Consider the following 20,021-nt stretch of genomic DNA (forward strand, 5'->3'; position numbering starts at 1 on the left):
ATGTGCTAATTCAATAGCAACCACCTGCAAGCCGCTTACACCACGTTGAAGCTGGCAGGACTGGAGAGTACTGGCAGGCACTAATTTCCTTGTTCAGTATTTCCCTCCCTAATCCTACTTAGCAGCAACTGTCCTGGCCACAGAGTAAGCCCTCTCTTCCTCGCCCTCTTGTCTCCTCACCTGCTAGAGCATGAAATTTCATAAGAACACTACAGTGTAGACGACTGAAACTCAGGCACCTTCTGACTTATATACGAAATAACTTATTATAATTAATAATACAATTGACATTAATAGCCAGTTGCTGTCTCTTTAGAACACTCTGGCCTGAAATTTAAGTCCAACTCCTAAAGATGCCCCATTGTTGCCCATCAACAGCCTAGAGAAAGTCAAAAATGATGTGAAGAACAGACAGAAGGGGTGGTGCTCGGTTCAGGTAGTAAGGCACTAACCACACAGGCCTAACAGCCTAAGCCTGATCACCAAATCGTGTGTGAACAAGCCAGATTCAGGGCACACATCTGTGATCTCAGCACTCCAACAACTGAGATGGGACCGTAAAGCAGAGTCACCTGGACCAAATGCAATATGCACATGCAGAAACCCTAGCAAGGTCAACAACAGCATGTGTAAGGGAGAAAGACACCTTGTGCCATACCCTGAGAAGAGTGAAATTCACTTAAGTTGCAAAAACAAGAGAGAGTAGTAAGAAAGATTTACTTCGGTTGACTAGAGTTGAAGAAGTGGCTCCCTGCCCTGCCCTACTCTGCCCCATCTATGAGGTTCTGGGGGGAAAGAGATCTTTTGTGTCAGGAGCTTAAAGCAAAACTGGTCCACTTTGGCAAACACAGTTTGGAAAATTGATGGGCAGTGTCAATCTTGTAACTAATCATTTTCTTTATTTTTCTGCCCAGCAGGACAAGTTGAGACAAATTTGCATCGGAAGTTTAACAAGGCAACAGATAGAACATCATCTCTAAATATAGCAGGCAAGAGTTCAGTAGAGCCAGCTACGGTCGGCAAACACCTTTATTCCCAGTCCTCTAGAGGAGGGAGAGCCAAGTAAGGGCAGAGCCAGTCTGGTCTACATTGTGAGTCCTAGGACACAGCTACCTCAGGAAATTCACTCTCAAAAACAACGTGTGTGTGTGTGTGTGTGTGTGTGTGTGTGTGTGTGTGTGTGTGTGAGAGAGAGAGAGAGAGAGAGAGAGAGAGTGTGTGTGTGTGTATAAAATGCATACATAACTTTTATATGTGATATGTGTGGGTGTGTTTTGATAGCCTTTTGACCTTAACTTAGTGACAAGATACTTATTTCTTTTCTCTGTATTTTTGTTGGGTTTTCTCTCGTTTTCAAAATCATCTCTGGATGAATTTAGAATGTGAGTGGCGATAAACTCAAAATCTGAGTAATTTCTAGAAAGAAAAACAACTGTATCTTCCCCACAGAATTAATGACAAGTATAAATGAGACAAAAGTCTGGGAAGGTTCATCTCCTACCTAGCTCTCTACCTCCCTCGACTTTTTTAGGAAATATTTTCTCCATTTAAAATGAATTTTCCTCACAGTCTAGGTATTTAGCAAGCAAGCAATCAGTTCCCATGTTCCTAGCTCTTATGCTGTAAATAACTGACTGAAGTTTTAAAAGTTAATATGTCTCCAGACACTTCCCATAGGACATTGGCTAAGACTCCTAGACTCATGTATTACATAAAGTAAAAGATTAACAGATTGTGTTTAATTTTCAAAGAAAGTAATGTAAATGAAAACAGCACTAACAAAGAACCCCACAGACCAATGTGCTTACCCTTCCAATTGCCTAGGCTTTCTCTCAACACAGGTACATAGCCCAACTCAGAGTTCACTGTGATTCAACTACATGAAGTCAGTAAGAGCCACCAAGTACCATGTATATCTAAAGAGGAACCAATAATCTTTTCTTTTCTTCTCCTTCCTCTTCCTCTTCTTTCTCTTCCTCCTCCTCTTTCTCTTCTTCCTCCTTTCTCTTCCTTCCCCTCTTTTTTCTTCCTCCTCCTCTTTCTCCTCTTCTTTCTCTTCTTCCGCTTCATTCTTTTTTCTTTTAATTAATACTGGGAGATAGAATCCAAAGCTCTGCTGGACAGAGCTGTATTTCACTGAGCTACAACCACAGTCCCACAGTGGAATGCTCTTTCCACTGCATGTATGTCTGTGTGTGTGTCAGGTTGTCTGCGTGTAATTTGCAGACATGTATGTGCCTACACTTGCCCATGTCATACGTATGCAGAGCCCAAAGAAGAACATCAGAAGTCTTCTTTATTCCTTTCTACTTTCCCTTTTGAAGGAGGGTGTCCCACTGAACCTTAAGGCTTGCCATTTTTGCTCCCACGCTCCACCTGTTGGGTCCACCTGTTGCCAGTCTCCAATGCTAGGGTTACAGGCACACAAGTTATCTTGCTTTAGTTTCTGATGCTATGATAACCATCACGTCCAGAAGTCACTTGGAGAGGAAAGGGTTTACTCCACCTTACAGTCCATCCCCCAGAGAAGGCTAAGCAGGAGCCTGAGCAGAAACCATAGAGGAATACTGCTTACAGGCTCGCTTTCTCTGGCTTGATCAATTGGCTTTACTGTGCTGCCTAAACCCACCTACCAAGGGATGGCAATGTACACAGTGGGCTGGGCCCCAATACACCAATTAACAATCAAGAAGATGTCCTGCATCCCAAGAACTAGAAAGATGGTACAGTGGTTAAGAGCACTTGTTGCTCCTACAGAAGACTCAAGTTTGGTTCCCATGGCAGATCATGACCATCAGTAACTTCAGTTACTAGTAATCCACTTCTGGACACTGCATGCATGTGGAGTCCTTACATACATGCAGAGAAAACACTCATACACATAAAATAAAAATAAATCAATCTTTAAAGAAAGGGGGAAAGTTCAAGAGAAAGAGATAGATAGATAGATAGATAGATAGATAGATAGATAGATAGATAGATAAATACCAACCCACACAGACATGCACACAGACCAATTTGATGGATGCTATCCTCAATCAATATTCTTTCTTCCCAGGTATGTCAGTTAACAACCACGATTAGCCATCACAGAGATCTTGCTCAGCATTGACGTGGGTGTGGGTACCAAACCCAGGTACTCCAGCTTTTATGGGAAGCACTTACGCAGTGAGCCATCTCCCCAGGCCCTTCCCTTCTCCCCCCAACCCCTCCCTCACCCCTGCACAGACTTGAGAAAAAAAAAAAACTGAAGAAAGGACTACCTGGGGAAAACGTATCCTGAATCACCTTAGCTGCCTCTTCCATTAAGATCTGATTAGGCCAGCAATAGGACCAGTTTCAAACCATCATGAGCTCACAGGGCTGTGTTCTCACCTGTCAAGTGGCAATACAACAGCTGTGCCTAAGACCGTGGGCGATCCCCAGGGCTGTGCCATCCACAAGTGTTTTCTTTCCAGGCAGGTTCCTGCTGGTGCCGCACTGTCTGAACTCATGCACGGCAGGCTGGCCCCTGCTGGATGGCTTTCTCCGGTGGCAGGTAGGACTGACCTCCCACTGGCACAATGGCATAAACAAGGACATGAGAATGCCCATGGCACTGTCTCTCCTGCAAGGCTACCTTGTCCAAATGTCTACTGAGAGACAATGGCCTGACCTAATATTCTCTAAAACAAAGCACTGCCAAGCGGGTGAGCAGATTAACGCCCATCGCCTAGTGAGAACAGAAATGTGAGGTTAGAGTTTGCCAGCCCCAGAGGGTGTCACAATCTCAATCAAGCCAAGCCTTCTCTTCTACCCACACCCAGCCCCAAAACACAAGTCACCCACTTGGCCACATTCTCACCATAGCTGCCCACACTGCTGTGGAGTCCACCACAGTGCCCTGACCGATTGCCCTGTCAGGCCTCAAGGAGTAGGCACAAGGAGAAGCCACAAGGCAAAAAGAGGAAGACGGACAGACAGGCCAAGGACCTGGTTCTTGTCCTGTTTTTCCTCCGGAAACAAGATCACAGCAGATAGTGACAATCGAAGGCCCTTTCCCGCTATACTTCTACAAAGTACGAAGCTGCCTTTCTACAAAGCAGGCTTACTTTCTAAAGTTTCTGACAAGCAGATTAGCAACTTTAGATAACAAAGCAAAATGCAGGGAGAATGGCTGAAGTTTAGGGACTGTCCTAGTATGTGGGAGACTCTGGGTTTAAGTCCCACCACTGAAAGACTAAGGAATATTGATTTAAACATAATTGATTTCACAAAGCAAGCATACTGTTTTACCAAGGGAGGCTGGGTAAGCCACTAACCCTCAGACCCCTTATCTGGTTTGGGGTTTGGTTTGGTTTGGTTTGGTTTGGTTTGGTTTGGTTTGGTTTGGTTCTGTTTTAAGGGAAAAGGATAGAATCACAACACAAGCTTACTATCACCCATAGTCCCAGTTCCAAGAATTTTGAAAAGGAATTAAGGGCTGGAGAGATGGTTCATCAGATAAGAGCACTGACTGCTCTTCTGAAGGTCCTGAGTTCAATTCCCAGCAACCACCTGATGGCTCACAACCATCTGTACACTTACAGAAGAAAAGCAATTAATAGTCTATACCATGCCATGGTCCCAAGTTGAAAGAGGCTCCCTGGTCAACCAAGTACATTCTATAGGTTAGAGTCTCTCTCTCTCTCTCTCTCTCTCTCTCTCTCTCTCTCTCTCTCTCAGTGTTTGTTTGTTTGTTTGGTTTGTTTTGTTTTTTGTTTTTGTTTTTCTAGACTGGGTTTCTCTATGTAGCCCTGGCTGTCCAGGAACTCACTCTGTAGACCAGGCTGGCCTCGAACTCAGAAATCCCTCCTGTCTCTTCTGGGATTAAAGGCGTGCGCCACCCCTTCATCAACATCAAAGGCTTATCACAAGCACATTAAGGCCTGGCCTCCCTGAGCACAGCAGTGGCTCAACCCTGAGACAGCTTAGAAGAAGTATCCTGGTCTCTTCCAAGTCAGTGACCAGAGTGAGTGAATGGGAGGAGCCACTGGGATGCTCAGAGAGAGACCATGGGAGCCGGAGGGGAGCCAGACATGCTGCAGGATTTCACTGGCTCCCAGGTCTGGAGCCATCAGGTACATTCTTATGCCTTGAGTAGCAGCTTTTCATTTCTAGACTTTTCAAAGTGAATCTAGTGTTCACTCCCAGCACTGGCTCCCTCTGGTCTGGGCAGGCTGCCATTGAGTCACAAGGGCCACTCAAAAGATTTTGGTTTTTTTGCCTTAAGCTGTTGAGAACCCTAAGCTAAATAAGTGACTATTCACTAGCCTCCTTCCCTGTCCCTTCCCTCCCTGTACCTCTATTAAAATGACACTCGATTTATGCTACACAGTTATGCTACTCTGGATGGATAAGTAAGTAATATGCATACTATAAATGACTATGAATATTAATATTAATGAAATGAGAATATCAGGAAAGTGGCTCAATTGGAGAACTCACTGGATAATTTTTCTTTGTAAGACAAGAAAGAATCCTTGCCCTAAACCCTACATGTGAGAGGCCCTTCTCTCTGACCCCTTCTTCCCCTTTCTGACCCATAGCGATCTCAGAATCTAGCAGACACACATACCCAGGCCCAAGCACAGAAACCCATGCATCTCCTTCTGCAGTACCGACCCAAGTTCCGCAATCTGCTTAAATGAGCCCTGTACTCACCAGCCAGGGCTGGACCACACCAATGCTTACACATGGGTCAGGGCCAATGTGTATTTGTTGTTTTGCTTGGTTTTTGTTTTGCTTTGTTTTGTTCTGTTTTAGACAGGTCTAGGTAGCCCTGGCTGCCCTAGAACTCACAGAGATCTACCCGCATCTGCCTCCCAAAGGCTGCGATTAAAGGTGCGCACCACCCCAGCTTTACAGATGGAAGTTGAAGCAGGTGAGCAGAGGTGGGTTAGGACAGGGCTGCGCCACCAAGAGAAGGCAAAGCCTACGAACTGACTCCAGCTTCCCTGTGCTATGCTTGGGCACAGGTCTCAGATGGGCTGTAGTTCAATCACGTCTGGCTCCCTAACTTGCAAGTATATTTGTTATTTTCCATTCTCTTTTTTCTTTCCATCAAAAATCCTGCCTCCTGCAACCCCCAGTTATAACTGAACACTTGGCTTGCATGCCACAGAGCAGATTCCTCAACCACCCTCGCAGATACATGAAGCTACGTGAGTTAGCTACAGCCAGGGCAGCCACCTATTCCTGCCAGCCTTTAAAAAGGGAAATGACTTCTTTCTTTCTTTTTAAGTTTCCCTTCTTCCCTCTTCATGGACTATACAACATAGACAAGAGTAGAAGGACTAGAAAACAGGAAAGAACCCTGGGGCTGAAGAGATAGTTCAATGGTTAGAGCACATACTGTTGGTTCTTCAGTAGGACAGGAGTTCAGTTCCCAACACCCATATTGGTGGGCTCATAATCAACACTAATTCCAGGAGCAGCAGATCCAACCCCCTCTTCTGGGCACAAATGTGGTTCACGTAAACTCACATAGGCACACATACTTACACATAAACAAACAAACAAACAAATAAGTCAGTTATTTTTTTTAAAAAAAGGAAGAGGGGACCCTGAGTCCCGAGAGACCCTGCTGAGCATAGCAGTGCATGAAAGCTGACCAATAAGATGAGAAAAATTAATGTTAACCTTATCTGAGTCACTGCATTTTGAAGTTTCTTTGCCACACAGTTTAAAAATCTATCCACCTAGTGCATTTGCACATGGTCTAAATCAACCAGTTTCAAGTTAGACTTAGCAGGCAGCACAGCAATGTCAGACAACGCTCAGGATCACAGCTAAGAACAAAGCATCATGCCTCCTCCAGTAAGAAGGAAAGGAAGGGGTGGAGGGGAGAGAAAATAAAAACATCATGGAGGAGGGGTACTGTAAGAAGCAGTCATGATGGCTAAGATCAAAAATTCAGGTGACAGCAGATGCTGGCGAGGATGTGGAGAAAGAGGAACACTCCTCCATTGTTGGTGGGATTGCAAGCTTGTACAACCACTCTGGAAATCAGTCTGGCGGTTCCTCAGAAAATTGGACATGGTACTACCGAAGGATCCCGCAATATCTCTCCTGGGCATATATCCAGAAGATGTTCCAACTAGTAAGAAAGAAACATGCTCCACTATGTTCATAGCAGCCTTATTTATAATAGCCAGAAGCTGGAAAGAACCCAGATGCCATTCAACAGAGGAATGGATACAAAAAATGTGGTACATTTACACAATGGAGTACTACTCAGCTATTAAAAAGGATGAATTTATGAAATTCCTAGGCAAATGGTTGGACCTGGAGGGCATCATCCTGAGTGAGGTAACACAATCACAAAAGAACTCAAATGATATATACTCACTGATAAGTGGATATTAGCCCAGAAACTTAGAATACCCAAGATATAAGTTACAATTTGCAAAACACGTGAAACTCAAGAAGAATGAAGACCAAAGTGTAGACACTTTGCCCCTTCTTAGAATTGGGAACAAAACACCCATGGAAGGAGTTACAGAGACAAAGTTTGGAGCTGAGACAAGAGGATGGACCATCTAGAGACTGCCTTATCCAGGGATCCATCCCATAATCAGCCTCCAATCGCTAACACCATTGCATACACTAGCAAGATTTTGCTGAAAGGATCCTGATATAGCTGTCTCTTGTGAGACTACACCGGGGCCTAGCAAACACATAAGTGGATGCTCACAGTCAGCTATTGGATGGATCACAGGGCTCCCAATGGAGGAGCTAGAGAAAGTAGCCAAGGAGCTAAAGAGATCTGCAACCCTATAGGTGGAACAACATTATGAACTAACCAGTACCCCCAGAGCTCTTGACTCTAGCTGCATATGTATCAAAAGATGGCCTAGTCGGCCATCACTGCAAAGAGAGGCCCATTGGACTTGCAAACTTTATATGCCCCAGTACAGGGGAACGCCAGGGCCAAAAAGTGGGAGTGGGTGGGTAGGGGAGTGGGGGGGAGGGTATGGAGGACTTTTGGGATAGCATTGGAAATATAAATGAGGAAAATACCTAATTAAAAAAAAAAAAAAAAAAAAGAAGCAGTCATGATTTCAAACATCCTTCCAGAAAACTGTGTCAGTAAATAACAGAAGATAAAGATAAAAGAATTTCATATGCAAATGAGCCAGATCATCCAAAATCCATGAAGTGAGCTGAAAGTGCTTAGTCTTTCTCAGATGTTCTTCTAAGTTAAAGGCATCAAAAACAAACAGGAGGGGCCCAGAATGACAGCCTCTGCCTGCACCCCAGTCCTCAGTACTCCCACCCCAGTCCTCAGTACTCTCACCCCAGTACTCAGTACTCCCACCCCAGTCCTCAGGGAGCACCAGAAGGAGGAGCTTCATCTAAAAGCAGCATAAACTGCATGGCAAAACCCTGGCTCAAAGCAAACAACAACAACCGATCCAGATAGAGTGGACATATTTAAGAAATAAAAGCACGGGTTTAGAGGTAAAGCAGCTAAATGTCTTTGCTTTGTAAGCATGAGGACGGAAGTTCAAATCACATGAAAGCCAGGCGTAGAGGCCAGGCTGGCAAGATGCCTAAGGGAATAAGGGACTGGACACCTGATGATGTGCCTGGGAACCCAAGGTTGACCCTCAGAACCCACAGAACAAACTCCGTGAAGTTGTTCTCTGACCTCACACGTGTGCACAGCATCCTACCAACACATGTGCATGCATAAGCAGGGGTGCACTCGCACGCACACAGGAGCACACACACAGACAGAGGCACACACATGAGTAATAAATAAAAATTTCAAGTTATTTAATAATCCAGGCATGCCTATGTGTACCTATAACCTCAACGCTGAGTGACAGAGACAGGCAGATCCTAAGAGGTAGGTGGGTCAGAGAGCCTAGCAAAACAGGAAGTGTTTGGTTCACTGAAGAGACCCAGTTTCAAGGCAACAGGATGGGAGAGAAAGTGAGAAACATCCCAACATCATCGTCCAGCCTCAGCAAGCACCAATGCGCACACACACACACACACACACACACACTCGCATACATGCACTGCACACACAAAAGACACACATTTAGCTGCACTTCACTCTGCTTCCTGCCCAAAAAGGAAGAGTGTGTGGCTGCCACCGTCACATTCTCCAGAGTTCACAGGGTCAAGAGATCCTGGAAGTCACAGCAGGTCACACGATGGCTAGGAGTAAAGGAGAAAGGCAGAGCTAAAGGGACTATTCCAAAAACAGAGGAAGGGAAGCTGCAGAAATTCACAAAGGAAGTAAAGGAAAGGACAGCAGAATACACTAGAAAGAGCTGAACACGCCCTCAGCAAAGCTGCTTCCTAGCAGTGGAAAGGGGAGCAGAAACCACATGGGGGGGGGGGGCTGGACAAGCTGTCCCACCCCTAGGACAAGCAAGCCCTCAGCCCTCACAAGACTCAAATCCAACTGGGGGCGGGGGGGGGGGAGGTGGGAGGCTGGGGGGGGGTGGGTCTTGGTGACGGTGATCCTTCCAGGACAAGTAATGGTAATAAATCCCATTTTGTTACTTTGACTGCCCCGAAGCGTCACAGCTGGCACCATCTCCAGAGAGAACCTGTTATTAACAGCTGAGCTACCCTGGAGACCTGAGAACACGGAGCAATTTCAGGTGAGGGAGTTTCAAGTTGGTATCCCATATCTGCAGAGTGAGGAATGGTCTGGGGATGTGGTGGCAGAGAACAGGAGAGCCCAATTCTGCTGGGCTGTAGGGTGCGGCTGGCAGAAGGCTGGCCCATGTAGGGAAGTGGCTAGGAAGAGAGGGCTCCCACCCTTGATAGACAGGAGCACATCTCATCAACTGAGACTAACTCTGAAGTCTGATAGCTCTGAGCCTGAGGTCACAAGGTGGGTAGTCTCTAGAGCTTACTAACTTCCACACACTGCTGAAGAGCCCAGGAACCCCAAAACTGCAGTGACTGCTACACTCCAGCAACAGGAGCCATCTCTTCAGCAGGGAGATTTTTACTCACAGGAAGTCTTCAGAGTATGAAGTCATGGGGTGTCTGAGGACAGGAACTTTCACCCTGTGTCATGACCGAGCCTCAGTTCATACCAGTGAATGTCTGTGGTATATACAATTGGTGCCTGATACTGGAGGACTGGGCTCAGAGTTTCCTTTTACGTGGGAATAGATGACATCGGGCGACAGAGCAGAGCAAAAGGAAAGAGCTCAACAGGAACGAGAGGAGCCCACACGAGGGCCTGTTGTGGAAACAACTGTCACATGTAAGGAATAATCCGTTGCATTAATCTGGAATCATGATCCACTACTGCAGCCTAAAAAAACAGAAGGAAGACTCAGCTCGGCATTTGGATGACAGATTTGACTTCCATTTCATGTTTGTCCAAAGTGTGTGTTTAATTTAATTTTGCTGTGAAATGTAATCACTGATAATATACAATAAATGATTCCTTGAAAAATCTAAATGCACAGAAAAAAAAAAAAAAAAGACAAAGTTAGGTCCTCTACATGTAGACATAGACCCATGGCAGTTGCTTCTCTGCACACTTGCAAAAATCTGGAGACAACTCTTGGCTAGAAGTCCAGCCACCCAGTGAGTACAATCTGGGGTCGTGGGGGAGAGTAAAAGGACCCACTCAGCACAAAGGCATGGGTTCCTACAAAAGAAAGCTACGGAGCTGAAGGAAGCACCAGCCACCAGCAAACCCTTGGCCACCACACACTCAGCATCAGCAGAAACCAAGAGCAACAGTCACAGGCTCAGCTGGCCACAGCAACGCCACCCCACACATGATTTACCTCTCTTCTTTTTCCAATGTTTTGTCCCGTTTCTTCCCTTTTTTATATTCCTCTGTGCCCCACCTGCAGCAGTATTGCAACTTGACCATATTGGGCTTTTTTATTTCTTATTCTTACACCCAAACAATTTTATATTTGAACCTTTTCATTACTGGGAAACTTTCTTCCTTCTTTTTTACTTTTAGTTATTGTTTCAAATATCTTGCTCCTTTCTCTTTTCCATCATAATGTCCCCCACTGTTCTTCATATTTAGGATACTTGAAGACTCCACCAGAGAACTCCTAGAACTAATAAACACAGCCAGTAAAGTAGCAGAGCATACCAACATACTCAGTAGCTTTGGCTATCCCAGTAACAAACTTACACATACATACATACATACATACATACATTCATAAATGGCTAGCAGTGTTTGAAAAGCAATTTTTAAAACTATCTAAGAATGCAAAATTAATGACTCTGTCAATAAAATATTTGCTTATACACTTAAGACCCTTAGTTTTATCACCAAAAGATGGAGATCAAGGGAGGGAGGGAGGGAGAAAGGAAGGAAGGAGAGAAGAAGAGGAGAAGGAAGAGAGGAAAGCCAGGCATTACTAGGTACATACTCATGATACCAGGAGACTAACAACACCAGGCAGACTGGCAGAGATCTCCAAGGCACACTGACCAGGTAGCCTACTAGGTGATATCCTGGCCGCCGAGAGGCTTTCTCTCCAAAAACATAGGTAAATAGCACCTTAAGAACAACAGAGGTTGTCCTCTGGCTGCAACAAAGTGAACACACCAAAAGATAAGGCAAGATGCTCATGAATTAATTAGCAGAATTAATGCTGCAAAAATGGCTGTATTAGTGAAACCAATCTCCAGATACAATGTAATCCCTATCAAAGTTTGAGTAATATTCTCTACATAACCAGAAGAAGCAATCAGAAACTTGCATAAATGCACAAAAGACCCCAAATAGCCAAAGTAATGCTAAAGTACTGTGCTGGCTGTATGACAATGCTTGGTCTCAGATTACACTGCAGTGCCATGTAGTCATAAAGACAGACACATATACCATCAGAGCAGAACAGAAGGCCCAAAACCAAACCCAACAGCCATAGTCACCTCATGATTTACAAAGCTCTCAGAAACATGTGGTGGTGAAAAGATAGCATCTTAAGAATTGGCTCTGGGAGAACTAGAAGTCTACATGTGGGAGCGTGAAACTAAACCCCTATCATTCTGAACCAATGGTCAAAGATGCATCTAGAAGAAAAACTGGCATCATTTTACTAACTAGGCCTTTATATGTTTGTCCTTTTAAAACAGTGTCTCACTGGCTGGTGTAGAACTCACTACATAAGGACAGGCTGGCCTCCAAATCACAGAGATCCACCTGCCACTACCTCCCAAGTGCTGATATTAAAAGCACGCATCATGTGGGGGATGAAGGTAGAGGGTGGCACATGCCTTTAATCCCAGTACTTGGGAGGCAGAGGTAGCAGATATCTATAAGTTCAAAGCCAACCTTCGAGTTCCAGGACAGCCAAGGCTACACAGGGAGATCCTTTCTCTTGAAAAAAAAAAAAAAGTATGACTGGCTAAAGGGCAATGTTGGCAACCCACTAATATCCTTCCAATACACTGACTCAGTCGTCATTCCATGCCTGGCTATTGAAAACAGGGTTATGAAGACATTTTCTTCACATCAGGAAAAAAAAAAGAAAAAAGATTTTGATACCAACCCTACCAGAGCCTGATGCAGCACAAGTTTCACTAATTAAAACATAAATAACTAAAACCTCAACCAGGCTGTTAATTAGTAATTTATGTCTGATTATTTGCCACTTTTAGCAAAAGGGAAAGATTTGTCAACAAATAAAAATTCATTATATGCAAAACTGGGTCAAACAAGATCACAAATTCTGTCCTTCACACTTTGTGTCTTCTCACCTTGTGTCATCTGAGCAATCTAGTGACTGACTGGTTCTAGGAAAACAAGGGCCAAAGTAAGGGGGACTTGGAGTGACAGCAACGATGTGAGCCACAGAACTCCCAGCTGCGTACTACCATCGGAATCTCCATCAGGAATGATATTAGTACCGTGAACACAGAACCCTAGTTACACATCATGCCTTCCTCTCTAAAACTTAACTCTTAGAGCATAGATCTCCTGGAAGAACATAATCATAGCCCAGAGAGGAGGCCCAGTGACTACGGGTCCACGACAGCAAGCGCGACAACCTGAGTGTGATCCCCAGATCCACAAGTAGGAGAGAATCAATACACAAAAGTTGCCCTCTGACCTCCACATGTGAGAATGAGGCACATGTGTTTGTACACAGAGAGAGACAGAGACAGAGAAAATAAATAAATACACATATATATATGGTAAAACTATATTTTACAAAAAGAACATGTATCAGAACTGGGAAATTTTTCCAATAAAATGCGCATAAGCCAAAGTATTTTTTAAAAAAACAAAACAAAACTATATATTGGTTCAGTCAGATCCCAGCAGCTGCTGTGGCGGCTCAGTTCTTCAGTAGCCCTTTCTGTCTTCGTTTCTGGAAACATGGCCTCTGGCGTGGCTGTCTCTGATCAAGGTGTTCAATGACATGAAAGTTCACAAGTCCTCCAAGCCAGAAGAAGTGAAGAAACACAGGAAGGCAGTGCTCTTTTTCCTGAGTGAGGACAAGAAGAACATCATCCCGGGGGAGGGCAAGGTACGAGATGCAGGGCAGACTGTGGACGACCCCTACACCACTTTTGTCGAGATGCTGCCGCTACGCGCTCTATGATGCAACCTATGAGACCTGGTGGTCATCTTCTGGGCCCCTGAGAGTGCACCCATTAAGACCAAAATGATCTGTGCCAGCTCCAAGGATGCCATCAAGAAGAAGAAGGTAACAGGAATCAAGCATGAATTACAAGCTAACTGCTACGAGGAGGCAGTCAAAGACCGCGGCACCCTGGCAGAGAAACTAGGTGGCAGAGCCATCACTTCCCTGGAAGACAAACCTTTGTGAGCCACCTCCAGCCCCCTGTGTCTTCGTCAGAGTTTCTATTCCTGCACAAACATCATGATCAAAAAGCAAGTTGGGGAGGAAAGGGTTTATTCAGCTTACACTTTCCACATTGCTGTTCATCACCAAAGGATGTCAGGAACTGGAATTCGAGCAGGTCAGGAAGCAGAAGCTGATGCAGAGGCCATGGAGGGATGTTACTCACTGGCTTGCTTCCCCTGGCTTGCTCAGCTTGATCTCTTATAGAACCCAAGACTACCAGCCCAGGGATGGCAACCACTCACAAGGGGACCTCCCACCTTGATCACTAATTGAGAAAATGCCTTACAGCTGGATCTCATGGAGACATTTCCCCCAACTGAAGCCCCTTTCTCTGTGCTAACTCAAGTTGACACAGAAAACCAGACAGTGCACCACCCTGCCTGGAGCATCTAGCAGCCTCAGATCTGCTCTTGGGTGTCACAGGCTATCCCTCTATGTATGGGGTAGGGGAGGCAGGAGGAGACAGAGACAGAAAGCTGTGGTCAATATCAAGTGTCTGCCTCTGTCATTCTCAAACAAATAGTTCTAGACATGGCTTTTATTCCTCCCATAGTTCACAAATTTGGGGTAGGCTGCTGGCTGGCCATTGAGAATGCCCCACCACACCCCCAGCACTGGGGTCGCAAATACATGTGTTACTGTCCCTACAGTGTCAGGGACCGACTAGGGAGCTAAACTCAAGCCCTCACACTAAGTGAGTTACTTCCTAACCTGAGAGTAACTACATTTTACCTGTGAAACAGTGTCCTATGACCTAGATCAATGACCTACCCAAATATTAAGCCTCCCAAACCACTCACTGTCCCACCTTCCGGTGTCTTCCATCTTTCTTGTTGTTGTTGTTGTTGTTGTTTGTTTTTTGTTTTTCGAGATAGGGTTTCTCTGTGTAGCCCTGGCTGTCCTGGAACTCACTTTGTAGTCCAGGCTGGCCTCGAACTCTGAAATCCACCTGCCTCTGCCTCCCAAGTGCTGGGATTAAAGGCGTGCACCACCACCGCCTGGCATCTTCCATCTTTCATATTACCTCTCTAATGCTCACTCCACAGCCAACCTAAAACCTCAGAAAATACGAAAGGAATAAAATATTCAAAACATCGATAAAAGTTTTAATAGTGCCCTTTAATTAGTGCCCATATCGTGTGAGCCTCACTTTGTACACATCAAGCTCTCAGAGGCCAGAAGGACATCAGATCTCCTACATAGACCTGGAGTTACAGTTATGAGGCACCCCTTGTGTGTGCTGGGAATTGAACTTGGATCCTCTGTAAAAGCAGTACTATGTTCTTAACTGGCAAACTACCACTCTCTAGCTCCCTCAATGCTATCACTATATGCTCTATAATTTACTAGAGAAAACCATCAAGAGTCCTGTGGTGGTCTGAATGACTCCCATAGGCTCATGTAATTGCATGCTTAGTCTCCAGTTAGTGGAACTATTTGGGAAGGATTAGGAGGTGTGGCCCTGTTGAAGGAGACATGTCAGTGGGGGAGGGCTTTAAAATTTCAAAAGCCCAAGTCATTCCCAATTATTTGTAGGAAAAAAAATCAAAAACAACAAAAAAAAGTAAGCTCTCAGCTATTGCTGCAGTACTGTGCCTGCCCACTGCCACACTCCCCAGCAAGACCGGCACAGACTATAACCCTCTAAAGCCCTAAGGCTTTCTTCTAAGTTGCCACCCTTTTCAGGGACTGAAACCTAGCAAGATTGCAATGACAAAACACAATGTATTTTGCCAAACCAAAAACACAGGTATCAGCAGCACACAGGCCTAATCATTACGAGAGCTTTGAAAGGGGCTCCTCCAGTCTGCTTCAAAGTTACTGTGGTGGTGGCTCATGCAGTGTACATTCAAGTTAGTCCACTGGATGGGCAACTTTGGAAGATGGAACTTTCCATCCAACAAGATAGGAACAGCTTCCTCCAGTCACCAATCCCAAATGCTCCCCAGCAGAGCACAACCAAAAGCAGGCATCTGTTAGCTGAATAATTATGACTTCAGCACATCTCAGCTTTATTGACTAAACTCCAATGACCTTTCCACTGCTTAATTATTCCCTAAATGAAAGGTATTCTTCAACATCTGCTCTCGATTTATTTTTAATTTGCATTTACTCCATCGTCTCTGCTGAAGCTGAATTCGGTAACACAGGATGACATCATCTGCACAGCATCAGGCTAAACACCCCCAGTCTTCAATTAAAGTTGAGCTCAAACCGTTTTCTGGGCTCTCTTGCCTGCAGATTTTACTTGTCGGAGATGATTATCCCCGCTTCAAAGTGAGGTTAGTGTTCTTTCCTTGCTGTCTTTACAAAGAACGCTTGGTCTGCGTTGCATGACGCCTTTCTATGTCTACACTCTACAGTAAGGCATCCTCTAACCCTTTGCAGAGACAACATGGAGATACAAAGACCAGAACACATCCAGAGCTTAACTCAGAGCTCACTGCAAGCTAGGCTTTGGGGGAAATGGCCTGGAATCTTCCACACTAATTAAATTCAGGAACATCCTCTCATTTCTGAGTCAATATTTACATTGTAAATTTCAAAAAGCATTATCATTTCACACAAGACACGACAACAATTCACTGACAACTGGATCCTGTATCACTTGGAAACCTTTTTTGCTGTTTGGGATAGTCTGTTTAGGATAGATTTTATTGGTTCTATTTTGTGGTCTCTTTCTTTTAAGTCAATCTAAATATGGTTTTTCCTAAATGGGTTGTTAAGACTTGCCCCACTCTTCATTGTAGCCAATGTCTGCACAAAATTCTGTGTCCCCGTCACAGATAGACAGCAAGCTACTCAGGCCCAACCCACAATGCCCTTCCACGTATCCATCTGAAACTGCCCAGGAAATGGCTCCCACTAAACTTGGGGGGGGGGTGCTCAAATTCCATACACAGAAACAAACACAAAAATTACTATCTTCAACCTTGAGGGTTGCCTTCTCTAGGAATGAACCGACATCCCTTCCTACACTTTCAGAGATGTTTAACTCAGTGGTATTCCTGCAGAGGTCTATGAAAGATTTGGGATTTGGTTTGGTTTCATTCAGTTTTGGTTCTTGAAACATAAAGATATTACAAGCCCTCCAGGATGTTCTTGTAGATCCCTAAGGAACATGCTACCATGGTCACGACCCACTTAACTCCCCCTCCTTCCCTTTATCCTTTTTTATCCTGTCTGTATCCTTTTTTATCCTTCTGCCTGTGTGAATATCTGTGAACCATGTTCAAGCCATGCCCACAAAGGCCAAGAGAGGGTATCGCATCCCCTGGGTCTAGAGTTACAGGTGATTGTGAGCTACCACATGGTGCTAGGAATCAAACCCAAGTCCTCTAGAAGGGCAGGCAATGCTCTTAACCACTGGGCCGTCTCTCCAGTCCCTTTATAACTTTTTAACCCTTTGACACACAAATCACCCTTTCCTAAAATTCACTGGTTTTGAAAGAATGAGAGGGGGCTGGAGAGATGGCTCAGTGGCTAAAAGCACTGACTGCTCTTCCAGAGGTCCTGAGTTCAAATCCCAGCAACCACATGGTGGCTCACATCCATCTGTAATGAGATCTGATGCCCTCTTCTGGTGTGTCTGAAGACAGCTACAGTGTACTTGTATATAATAAGTAAATAAATTTTAAAAAAGAAAGAAAGAGAGAAAGAAAAGAGAGAGACTGCTTCATCTCAAAGGGAGCAGAAACACCAAACATCACGTACTTAGACTTTAAAAAGCAGAGAGGCAAATATACTTACAACTTTTCTGTGAGCATAAAGAAAATCAGGAAAGTAGCACAGATTTTTTTTTTTTCTTTTCCCATTACCAGTGACAAATACACCCTTTTAGGAAGTAATGTCTTAGAAACTATATAGTCATATTAAGGGGCTGGGGAGGGGCCTCAGTTGGTAGAAATCCCCAGTTCTCCATAAACCAGGCATGTTGGCATACATCTGTCGTCTCAGAACTTTGGGCATCTGAGGCTACATGAGACCCTGTCTCAAAAAGGGCGATGGAGGTGGAGTCGGGGTGGAGAGAACCAGCCAAGCAGCCATCCAAGTACACAACACAAATCCCAGCCCTCGGAAGGCCAAGACAGGATGATCTCAGTGAGTCTGAGGCCAGCCCAGTCTACAGAGCAAATTCCAGGATGGTCAGAAATAAACAGTGAAACCCTCTCTAAAAACAGAAGAACAAACAAACAGACAAACCAAAAGAAAAGAAAAGAAGAAAGCTTTCACAAAGAAGCAATCAGAGCAGTCCTTGCTCAGGAGCTGTGGGCAGGAAAGTTAACCAAGGTTAGCCTCAGGAAAGGGCTAACCACGCTGAGGTGTGACTATAGTACAGAGCGGACAGAGACAGCCCTAGTCAGTATTTGGGAGGGACATTCCAGTTCAGATGCCCCAGAACTGAAGCAGCATCTGTCAGCCCTCCCCTGACCCACTTTCCTGAGTTTCACCTCCTCTCAGCCAAACCCAAGCTCCAAACTATGAGACACCAAACCATCAAAGGCCAATAGTATGAAAGCCATTACCTTTTAAATCTATTTACCAGGAAATGTTTCTGAGTAAAAATAAACAACACTTGACTCTCCCTTTCCTCCCTTCGGGGGAACTCAGGCTGCTCTCTAAGGCTGAGACCCACAGGCCTGACTTTCACTATCTAAGCCAAGGCACTAGGAAGGAAAAACTCTCAGGGCTCATGGAAATTCCTGAGTCAGAATCCAGGAGGGCGACTCTGACACAGCCTGAAGCTCAAAGCCCAGTGTTCCCAATAAGAGAACACACATCGATCTATGTGATTACAGAATTTACTTTAAATAATGCAATTCACGGGTGCCCTTGACGGGGTATATCAGTCTCAAAATATATCTCCTCCACATAAATACTGTAGAGCCAAAAATCATAGGAAGGCAACCAAACCTTTCTAATATGCAGGCATATTGGTATTTCTGAAAGGGCGGGAAGCAAGGCCAACGTCCCAGGCTTTATCACGTCAGATGCCAAGTACCAAGTCCTATACTGAAATAGATTTCTCTGCTGAGAAGGTCCTGCATTCTCTTGGTTTGGGTTGGTTGGTTTGGGTTGGTTGGCTGGTGGAGGGGAGGGGATGTGATTTTGTTGCTGTTTTGGTTTGGTTTGGGTTTTTTGGTTTTTAGTTTGGGGGAGGGGGGGGGTGTTGTTTTGGTTTTGGTTTTGGTTTGTTTTTAAGGTAGAGTCTTACTGTGTGCTCCTGGCTGACCTGAAACTCACTGTGTAGACTAGGCTGGTCTCAAACTTACAGAGGAACTCCACTAGCCTCAGCCTCCTGAATGAAAGGCACGCACTGCCACACCCAGCCCGGAGTCTTTTTTTTTTTTTTTTTTTTTCAAGACAGGGTTTCTTTGTGTAGTCCTGGCTGTCCTGGAACTCACTTTGTAGACCAGGCTGGCCTCGAACTCAGAAATCCTCCTGCCTCTGCTCCCCAAGTGCTGGGATTAAAGGGGTTCACTACCACCACCCCGCCCAGAGTCTTACTGTTTGGACAGAAAAAAAGTTTTGTGACAGAAGTAAGGGCCACAAGGATTGTACTGGACACATAAGATTCCTAGCGTGTGAAATAGCACACGCTATTTGTGTGTTTGCTGTGTAACTGAGCTCCACCACTTTGACAGAACTGAAACACACACATACACACACATATAGTCACCAAAATCTATTTGTAGAACCCACATACATCGAGAGGAGAAAACCAACTCCCATAACCTGACCTCTGACCTCTACATAGGCACATATACACACACTAAAATAAATGTTAAGAAAATCATTTTTAAACAATAATATAACAAAAATTGAGTTCCCAAAACTAGTTGGTGGCTGTGCCACACCAAGTCGGAATCTCAGCTGCCACACATGCAAAAGAGACCAACAAGTCACTTGTGAGTCATCGTGCCATGAAAGCCAGCCTCAGCAAAAGCAGCCCCGTGCGTGGGACACACAGCTTAGCTGAGAAGTCTGAGGACTTCCTAAGTCCCTAAGTGTCACCTGCACCCTGAGAGGGGAGGAAGCAATGGCAAATGGGAAGGAAGCCTGGGATCCAAGGCTGGGTCTGGTCCCCAGGCTATCATCTCGAGAGTAAATCTCTATCATCCTGTAGCTCACTGGGTAAGGCGCTTGCCTTGTAAGCGCTTGGTATGGTGG

General features: G+C 44.9%; 1 protein-coding gene and 1 pseudogene across 8 annotated transcripts in view; one reads left to right on the plus strand and one right to left on the minus strand.

The window, feature by feature from the left end:
* Nucleotides 1-20,021, minus strand: part of Utrn (utrophin) — a 487,702-nt gene that overhangs the window by 450,544 nt on the left and 17,137 nt on the right. The window lies entirely within an intron of this gene.
* Nucleotides 13,290-13,811, plus strand: Gm7525 (annotated as a pseudogene).

Source organism: Mus musculus, chromosome 10, assembly GCF_000001635.26.
Source record: "Mus musculus strain C57BL/6J chromosome 10, GRCm38.p6 C57BL/6J".
In the NCBI taxonomy this organism is placed as follows: Eukaryota; Metazoa; Chordata; class Mammalia; order Rodentia; family Muridae; genus Mus; species Mus musculus.